This window comes from Haliaeetus albicilla, chromosome 2, assembly GCF_947461875.1.
Source record: "Haliaeetus albicilla chromosome 2, bHalAlb1.1, whole genome shotgun sequence".
NCBI lineage: Eukaryota > Metazoa > Chordata > Aves > Accipitriformes > Accipitridae > Haliaeetus > Haliaeetus albicilla.
This window is the reverse complement of record NC_091484.1, coordinates 24,419,852-24,429,238: the sequence shown is the minus strand read 5'-3', so window position 1 is coordinate 24,429,238 and position 9,387 is coordinate 24,419,852. Positions and strand designations below refer to the sequence as shown.

Below are 9,387 nucleotides of genomic sequence, written 5' to 3'. Positions count from 1 at the left end.
GGCAAAAGGAATGCTCTGCAGCTGAGTGTCAAACATAGTTAGAAATATTGCAGCTACGGGGATGATGATGTGGGTCATGCAGCAATTATTTTGAGCCAGGAATATATAGTGAGACCATATTGGAAATTTGTCAGCGAGCATTGCTTTAACTCATGGTTATATAAGAGCTCAGTGAGAAGGCCAGACTGCAAGACAAGTGGCTTTTTGTCCATTGTTATATTACAAAAATGTGATTTTCACCAAAATTATGCTGAGCTACAGGCTGTTAACACAATACATCGGACTGACATGGATTTGGTGCACAGCTCTGTATCAAGATCGTGCGGTCTTCATGCAAACAGAAAAACACTCAACTGCTGGCCATGAAGTGCAGCCTTGGAGTGAAAATAAGACTAATACCCAGAAATCATGATGACCTTCAGAAATAACAATGGCAGCTTCATCCCTTTCCTTATTCCCATTTGCTACAGATTCACTGGTGTTTGGGGTTTTGGTTTGTGTTTCTTTGCTACATCAGTTTAATCCTGGATTTCATATTCTTCTAGATCCTTCGCTGTTGCTGGTATCGTAGCCTCACGCCTCCTTGCTGTGCTCATGAGAAGTGAGGAGGTTTTGTTAGTGCCATTTCACAGGTGGCTGTGGGGAGGGTGTGCTGCTATTTCAAGAGGGAGCAAGATATTAAATGCATATGTGAAATAGAGAAACAAGATTTTATTTCTCTGCTGTATAAATTCCATGAATTTCCTCATTTCCATGGGTAGGAAGAAAATGGTAGAAATAAAATCCAAACGACAATGTTCATTTCTGCACTGTTCTGTCCAGAAATTGGTGGGACTGAAATCCTGTTACCAAAATGCTTCAGTCTTAAAACTCACGTATTTGCTGTGGAAACACCTGTATATTTGGGACCTGTAGCATTGGCCCCAAAGTCTGTCTAACTGTTGGAACCTCAAAATTGCTTTAAAATATGGTCTTTTATAAAACCTTTTCCCATTTATCACCTGCAGGGTAATTCTCTGAGCCTAACAGATCAAGATTTAATTCTTCTTGCAAACTCGTACCAAGGCGTGCAATCAAAAGTTTGCAAAGCGTCCTATGCTGGCAGAGCAGCTCTTTGAAGAGATTGCCATTTGGTACAGTACTTACAAGCGCTGCTGAAGTCAAGCACAAGCCAGGTTAGCGTAACCGCAGATGCCGAGGCTGTATGCCCTCGATGTGAGTTTTGGCCTGTACCAAGCAGGGTCTTGTAGAAAATGGGAGTGCGATGGGCAGAGCACAATATGCTTGAGGGTGGAGATCTCCAGGAGTTCCCGGAGATCTGCCTGGAGCAGGTCACCCTCTTTTGGGGTGGGGATGGGGCTGGCATCATGGATGTGAGCCCTGCGGTGCCTCAGGACCAGAAGACAGGCCACGTCTTGTTTTGCACAGTAGATGAGACTCAGCTGGTGCCATCTTACCCCTCATGGTCGGTGCCATGATTCTTCCTGTGGCATTTTTTCTTGTGATGACCGAGTAGATGAAACAAGTGAATTGTGCAAGTAAATGCAAAGAGGACTTGGGAATGCTGGGCAGCTTTGGGCTTCATCACAGCAGTGGAGAGCATGGAAGAAGCTGTTTTTCAGGAATGTTATTCCCTGGGTTGGCCTGGGTCTTCTTGTGTTTCCTGGCAGTATGCTTGGCAAAGGCACCACACACTGCTAATTGGCTCCTCTTCTCTTAGCTGCCCAGCTTCCAGTAACAGATTCCCCTTGTGCTCATGCATTACTACGCTACCATCTGCATCAACTGGGACACGGAATGGCATTGGTTGAGTACAGTTATTTCCTTTAGGGTTTATGTTCAGTTGCAGCTGCCCATCAGCTAAGTCAGGCATCAGCTTCCGTACTTGTGTGTAATCACAGCACAGAGCAGCAGCCAACTTGTGTCTCTTCTGTGGTGTGATTTTTAAGCAGCTTATTTTCATGGTGTTGGTAGCTCCTTTTACCATTAATTGGTTTTACAGGCACATGCTTTGCTTGGATCTGTACTGGGAGAAGGAGAATGAAACAGCTTTTAATAGGCACTGCTATGCTTACTGTGTAGTGTGTTTTAGGGACTTGCAAGCTCTTCCTCTTATTCTCCAGCCTGGATTCAGTATTAAAGCAGCAGCTTATGTAGGGCAGGAATCCTGCAGAGTGATGGCCAGCAATCAGAACATTCAGACTCACATTGCTGTGCACATGCACAGAAAGATCACATCACACTTCTGCAGACTAACACAACGTCAGTATTTCTAGCAGTTCGCAAGTAGTCTCAGCGACCTTAGCGTTCCTCTAACACAGGATTCATTTGCTGCCTTTTTTTCTCCTTAGCTGTAGAACTTCCTCAAGTCTTGAAAACAAAAACCAAAGCAATGTCAGCTCTGTGGGGATGGCAAGCACACACCTGCATCTGTAGGTGCTCAAGAGCGCTCAACCTCCCTGCGGCTGGGTCAGTGGGACGTGATGCCTAACCTGACCTGGCTGCTAGCTGCTCCACATCCCCATCACTGCCACCCTGCATCCCTTCCTCGGGCGTTTGCTGAGTCTGAGCTGCTCCCTTTCCAGCCAAACAGCTCATTTTTTATCTGTCAGTGGTTGGTGGCTTACAGTGACACCCCCCCACCCCCCGCTGTGAGTCAGGGTGTGATCATATGAGTTGTTACTGGTAGGGAGGATGGGATAAGCAGGCTAAGGAGGGCAGGGGGTTCATCTCTTACTGGGTACAGTTGTAACTGAGAGAGGAAGTTAAGTCAGACCTTGGACAGTAGGTGTCAAGGAATAAACCAGGGCTCGTAATTCATCAACATGGACATACTTCAAACAGGAGTCCTGCCCGCCTTCATGCACAGCTTTCCCACAGGATATGGAAGGAGGGCAGGAATCAGCGAACAATGAATGCACTCCACAAGCTACACACCTGCTGTATTAAAAGTGAGTATCTCCACTCCCCTGTCTTGTAGAAGCTGATAAAAGCCTGGAGGAGAACAGTGAGAGCTCCCATTCAGTGGAATTTTCCACTCAGTTTATATACATACATACGCATGCTGTGTGCTGCTGGGATGCTGGCAGAATGGATGCAGGTACTACAGAACAAGAGGCTTCCTCAACGCTTTCAAATACCGGGGGGGGGGGGGGGAGGGAAATAAGGGGACAATGATAAGAAGTGGCTTATAAAACCTGGCTATTGAAAATGCTGTAAAATAGCATTTATTCTGGGAGTGAATGGCAGGGTTTCACAAAAGACTCCTTATCTGAGACCCCACACATCAAGTTGAAATGGTGATTTTTTTTTATATTTCTATTTATTTCAAATTTTGCAGTCGAGTTGATATAATATTATTATTAAAACCCCCCAACATTTCTGACACTGTCAGCAAAGAGTGGCACTTGAATCTTCCATTTTTCCCTGTGCCAAACCTCTGCAGATCTTTAACCTAGGGCAAGAGAAGGCACCTGTAGCCATCTGAATGTATTGGGGCATGACACGCACTGTGGGGGGGACTGATGCCAGGTTCCCCACTAACCTAGCTGAACTGTCTTGCTTGAAACTCAGAGCTGCTATAGAAAAAATGGTCACTGCAGCTACTCCTTACTGGTTTGGTTGCATTTTATGAATGAGAACTGGGTTTAGGTTCCTGCAACCATGGAGGTGTTAAGAGCTGTGAAACCCAGGTAGTCAAGTATCTCCTTGCAGATCAATGCACACGTACACCAGATGGGGGAAGACAGACAGTACCATCCTTGTCCTTGCTTTTTGCCTGAAAAAATTGCTCCCTGATTAACATGCTGCTCTGATAATCTCCATTTATTTTTTTTCTCAGGCTTTGTATGGCAAATGTGGGCCCACAACCTGGAACATAAATTTCACTGGGCAGAGAAGCACATCTTGGAGTACTGCCGCAGCTATATCGTTTCTCCAGGCCTAGCACTTAGAGAATAAGAAGGTAAGCTGGAATGAATGAAGAAACTATTTTTATGAACTTATGGTGCATTTACCTCTTTTTGCACTTTTTTCTAGGTCCATGCAAGGGTACCCACACATTTGCTGTATCATTAGTGCCCCACATACAGAACCTCACTGTTATACAGCTGGATAACTAGTAGGAGCACTCAGGGTCCTCTAGGACCCTGCTTGCATCATGCTCTGTAAACCAGTGTCCAGTTTGACTCCAGTCATATCCTTGCTTACTAACTTGAGAACCAGTAATAAAAAAGTGATACTTGTGAAATGATGCATCTGGTTTTTGTGTCCAAAATCTGGCACAGGAAGGCAATTTAAAACTTGGGTTTCTTAAGAGAAGCCTCTAAAGCTACCTTGCACACAGGAAAGAAAGCAGACAGAAGGGAGCTCAACCCTCCTGTCTCCTATTGATGTCAACTTCGTATCTGAAGAAAGCTTTACCCTCCTTCCAAAGGTCAGATTAACTAGGAAAAGTGAAGTTTTAGTTTCTTAAATGAGGTTTCCTAGCAGGGTGCTTCGAACAGTGTATTTTTCTGTTCTGCTCCCCCTTCTACTTTGCTATAGATAAAAAAGCATGTTGTGCTTTTTCCTCACTGTTACCAGCATTATAATGCTTACTTTGAGTTCCTTTTTTGTGGGTTCCTTGCTAAAAGCTGAAGAGATGACACATTGTAAACAGCAAAATCTCTGCTGCTGAGAGCTAGTTCTGCATACTGAGTTTTGTATGTGCAAAGATTTAAAAAAATGTGAGATTGATTTACAGACTGTGAGATATGAAAAGGAAAAGAAGGAAATTTTATTCTTTTATTTGTATTCTGTTTCCCCTTTTTTTACTTCTGTGGGCAGAAGAAGAGTGTTTGTGACCTCAGGGGCCAGGAATATTTTTAATAAGAAAACTGAAATGTTCATATAATTCTCGGACACCAGAGTAGGGCTTTAATTAATATCTATATCTACAAATATTTTTGTGAAATTTTTATATAATCTATAGAGTTGTCTCATATAGAGATATATATTTTGTCATGCAGCTAGCTAGCTAGCTATGTATATCATAAGACAGGCTGTGAAAATGTTATGAATTGGCAATGCTTGATATTTATTCCATGCTTAGAAATGTAAAAAAAAAAACCAGCAGATATGGTTCTGGTCTACCAGAATCAGTCTGTTGTTAATGCAGGACTCCCTACATTCAATCATTTTGAAGAGGCTCTTAAAGCATTTCTTTCAGCCATTCTTTAATTAATCCCTTTGTATAATGAATGGCAATAGAGCCTTCAGTTCCCCTATGAAGGGCCTGTAATTCTAATGCCACTTTCAAGGTCTACAGCTTGCGCAGTTAATATGTGTTAGACAAGTATAATATATAATAGTACAGATATACAAGTAATACTGCAGGTATTTTAGAAGCACAGATGAGCCAAAGGAAGATTAATGGAATCTGACAAGGTGACAGAAATGCCGCCGCACAAGGACATCCATCTCTAGGCTTTTTGTTATGTATTACTGTGAGGGAAACAATCAGTGGAGTAAAATTCCCCTTTGATGAGTGTAATATGGTAACAATTTGCAAACATGATAATGGGCCTTCTTAATTCAAAGGCATTTGACAGTGATATCTTGACATTTTCATTACAGGAGCTGTCAGGAATAATCTGGAAGAGGAGAAGAGTCTTATTGGAAAGTGCCTACTTACCTTCGGTAATCTAATAATCTATAGTAGTAGGGTCAAGTAATTTTTTATGATACAGCCTTTAATCATCTATCAATTACTACGTTTAATTACAGCTGAGCTGCTGAGATGTATAGAGATCTTCCAGGGGACAAAATGAACAGCTATAGCTCTGCACTATTGCCAAAGATGCAGCAATTCCCTTTCTCCACCACCACCTCCCTATGAATGAACTGGCTGTAAAAAAAAAAAAAAAAAGGTGCTGAGTCCATTACACACAAAGCCAAAGATCTGGTTACGTCATGACACGTATCCATGACAAACTGAATGAAGATTACAAGAGAAGTTTTTGTGGCTTTTTCTAATTTACAGCTACTTGACTTTGCCCTTCAATGGTTCTAACTAGCTAGCTACACTAACAGCTGTAGATATACTTTCTAGGTAATTGTGAACATCTATATGGGCCAGGACTTTTTTTAATACCACTGTTGGAGCCTCTGCCCCAGGGAGAAGGGAACACCTTGCCCGGGAGCCATGAAGATCTGCTCAGGGCAGGGTGATCCCAGTGCTGAGCATTACCTCCCCCAGCAGCACGGTGCAGGTTGTCACGTGCCTATTGATCACTTGAACTCTTTTGGGTAGGTCAATAAAAGTACACAACGTTAATACCCCCAAAGTAAAAATTTCATAAGCCACCAGCCACCTGGAGAAGCTGCAGTTCTCCCTTGACTTCATACAACAAATTTTGCTGCGTTCCCTGAAGGCCGCTGTGTCTTGCTGCAACTTGGTGGCTCTATTTTTCTGCGGGTGGCCTAGCTTCAGAAGGCTTGTCCACTAATGGCACAGCGATAGCTTTTCTGATTCTGCAGGCTAGTACTGCAAGAGTCCAGCTGTTTATAAAAAGCAAGTAAATCGAAACCCAGTGTACTTCACACCAAATGAAAACTCCTTTTTTTTTTTTTTTCCCCCCTTTCTCTATGTGTAGGACTCTTCAGTCTAAAGCAAAGATGCATAGAATGACCCTGCAAATAAGATCAGTGTAATTCAGAGAATGAAATTAATCTGTCAAGCCCTGGCTTGCTTCGTCACTTACCATCACCATAGTTTCTTTTCATCTTCAATTTTTGCTTCCCTTTGTTATTTGCTATAAAGAGTCTTATTTAGAGGAAGAAATAGAAAGAGGATTTTATGCATCCATTATTTAATGATGGACTTTTATCCCGGGGGAAAATGGGCCAGAAGGATTCTGATGGCAGAGTGAAGTGAATTAAAGATCAAAAAATTTCCTACATTTGGCTGAGAGTTTATGACTTAATTTGCATAACCCTAGTTTTAATGTCAGTGACTTCTTTCCTGCTCCATTGTTGGTTTGGTTTTTTTGTTTTCAAATTTAATTGCCTGTGTATTAATTTTCACAATTCTGGAGCCAGCATCCCTGTGAGATCTAATTTGAGGACTGTATTTCCTCTTTGGAAGATAAAAGACTATTTCACAAAGAGACGGAAAAATCAAGAACAATGGCATCTTTGAAATAACATACATTATTTCTTTTCAGAACAGCATTTCTCTTCTAGGGCTTCTTAGGAGGAAGTGTTGTCTTTACAGGAGATTTGCCTGAATGCAATTTTCGGACTTTCACCAAGCAGCACAAAAGGCCAGAAGAGGCACCACAGCATTGCTCCAACTTGCCTAAGTGGACCTGGGGCACAAGGGGCAGAGGGAGTTTGAGCCTGCTGCACCTCCTCACCGGCTGATGTTTCATGGAAAGAGCAGGATAGCCTGCACATAGGTCTATTGTAGCAGCAACTAAATTATACCTGCTCAGAGATGTCTTGATATATTTTATATACAGAACTTTATTTTCCAGACAGAAATAATTTTAGGCATTAAGAGTCAGGTGCCAAAAGTTTTCTAACCTGCTTTTGGCAGCGTACCCTGTGTGCTCTGCGTTGCTGTGTCAATGCAAAAGAGCCGTACAGCCTGCACCTGCATGGCCCCCCCAAAAGTTGCACCATCGACAAAGCTGCTGAGCACCACGTGAATGTGAGCCTGGGGGATGCAGGATTATTGCCAGGTGAGGGAGCTGCTTTAATTCTCGTCAGAAGCAACACGGGCATCAGCTGCTGGTGAGCAGCAAGGTTTGGGGTGAACTGCAGGGCTGGTGTACTTGTTGCCAAGCCTTTGCCTTCTCACTGTGGGATGGCGAGTGGGGTGAACAAGCTGGGGGCATGAGCTGAAGGATGGACATCCTCTTGCTTTCACCAAGGTACAAGACAACAATATTTATATCAGATTTTACATCACTTCCAAGATGTGTCTCAACAATGCGCTTCCTATCTTCCTCCTTATTTCTCCCCATTTTTACTAATAAAATTGTGCCATATTTCCCTCCTAAATGACTCCTGTGTATCTTTGTCTTCATTTTCTTGCCATCTTTCCTATCATTACAGCTTCCAGCCTTCCCTCTTCTGGAAAAAAAAGGCAGCAAAAAGCTTCTGAAAGAAAGTATTTAAAAAACCTTATTGCTATAAAATGAAGCACAGAGTAGGACAAAGACTTGTAGGAAATGCACATTGCTGCCTAAAGATGCCTTTAATGAAAAGATGGGGAAGTTCATGGATGCTTGAGTGCTGCACCCTTGTGATTGCCTAGGACATGCCAGAAAGCACACAGAGCTGCCTGAAAAGACAGCAGGACTTTTGTGTGATGAAGAGCCGCCAAAGAGCTGCAAACATGGTAGAGCTAATAAAACAGAGCCTGGAGTCTTCTGTTTTCCAATTAAGCTGGTAAAAGCAGAGTGCCCCCACATAAAGAGAGCTCTAAACCCAACCATGTTATGGGCACAACAGGAGTGATTACCTCCCCCATCTCTTTTCCTAAGGCTGCTTTGCCCTTGGTACCTAATTTCTTTACTGCTGTAAAACAACCTGGCTCCATCACAGTTAACAAAGTGGTGCCCATTTGTACTGCAGCAGGCAATTTCCTTTAGCCTGAAACCAGTATTTTTTCTAAGGGGACGCCTGCCTCCTTCCCCAGCACTAATGGTAGCCGTGAAGTGCTGCACACCCTAAGCACAAGGTGTTTGCACCACGGGAAAGCCTGCAAGAACGGAAAGAGCAGAACAGGCCCAAGGACTGTTGCACCTGAGTCAAAGGAGAAAAAAAAAAAAAAAAAAAAAATCATGCTTCACAGTCCTAATCTTGACTAGTGAGGCCTCTTCTGCTCTGCTGAGAAGCAGCACCAGAGAAAGCTCTTCTCTGTACCATTCGAAATTAAATTCAGGAACAAATGTGTTTCTGCTAAGTAAAAACACTACATCTCTGGAAAGAGATTGAAAGCAAATGACCTTTCAGTCGTTTGGCCTCTGTGAGACTTAGAGGAGCTCCTGTTCTACCCTGTAAAAATGTCTCTGGATGATTCTGGATTAAGGCTACTCCTTAATCCAGACGGGAAAACATTATTTTGTCAAAATACTAGAGGAACTCCCTCCAGAGTCAGATACTCACAACAAGGTCCTTTCTGGCAAGCAACAAAGCCACTAACAAAGGCTTTTCTGACCATCATGGACACACTAGACTTTGGATGCTGCTGCTTCCATTTCTACATCTATTTAGTCTTGCTGGTTGGCCTAAAAGCCCTGGGGGTCTTGGCTCTGCTGTGTCACAGCTCTCCTTGCAGTATCATAAACCCCAGCAAGACGTAGGAGACTGCAGACCATATGTGTGCATGGCGATGGG

At 43.1% G+C, this 9,387-nt stretch overlaps 1 long non-coding RNA gene across 1 annotated transcript; it reads left to right on the top strand.

The window, feature by feature from the left end:
* Positions 1 to 2,703: 2,703 nt before the first annotated feature.
* Positions 2,704 to 8,049, top strand: LOC138690670 (uncharacterized). Its single transcript, XR_011329427.1, has 3 exons — positions 2,704 to 2,951; positions 3,842 to 3,964; positions 5,617 to 8,049. It is a non-coding gene; the product is annotated as an uncharacterized lncRNA (long non-coding RNA).
* The last annotated feature ends 1,338 nt before the right edge of the window (positions 8,050 to 9,387 follow it).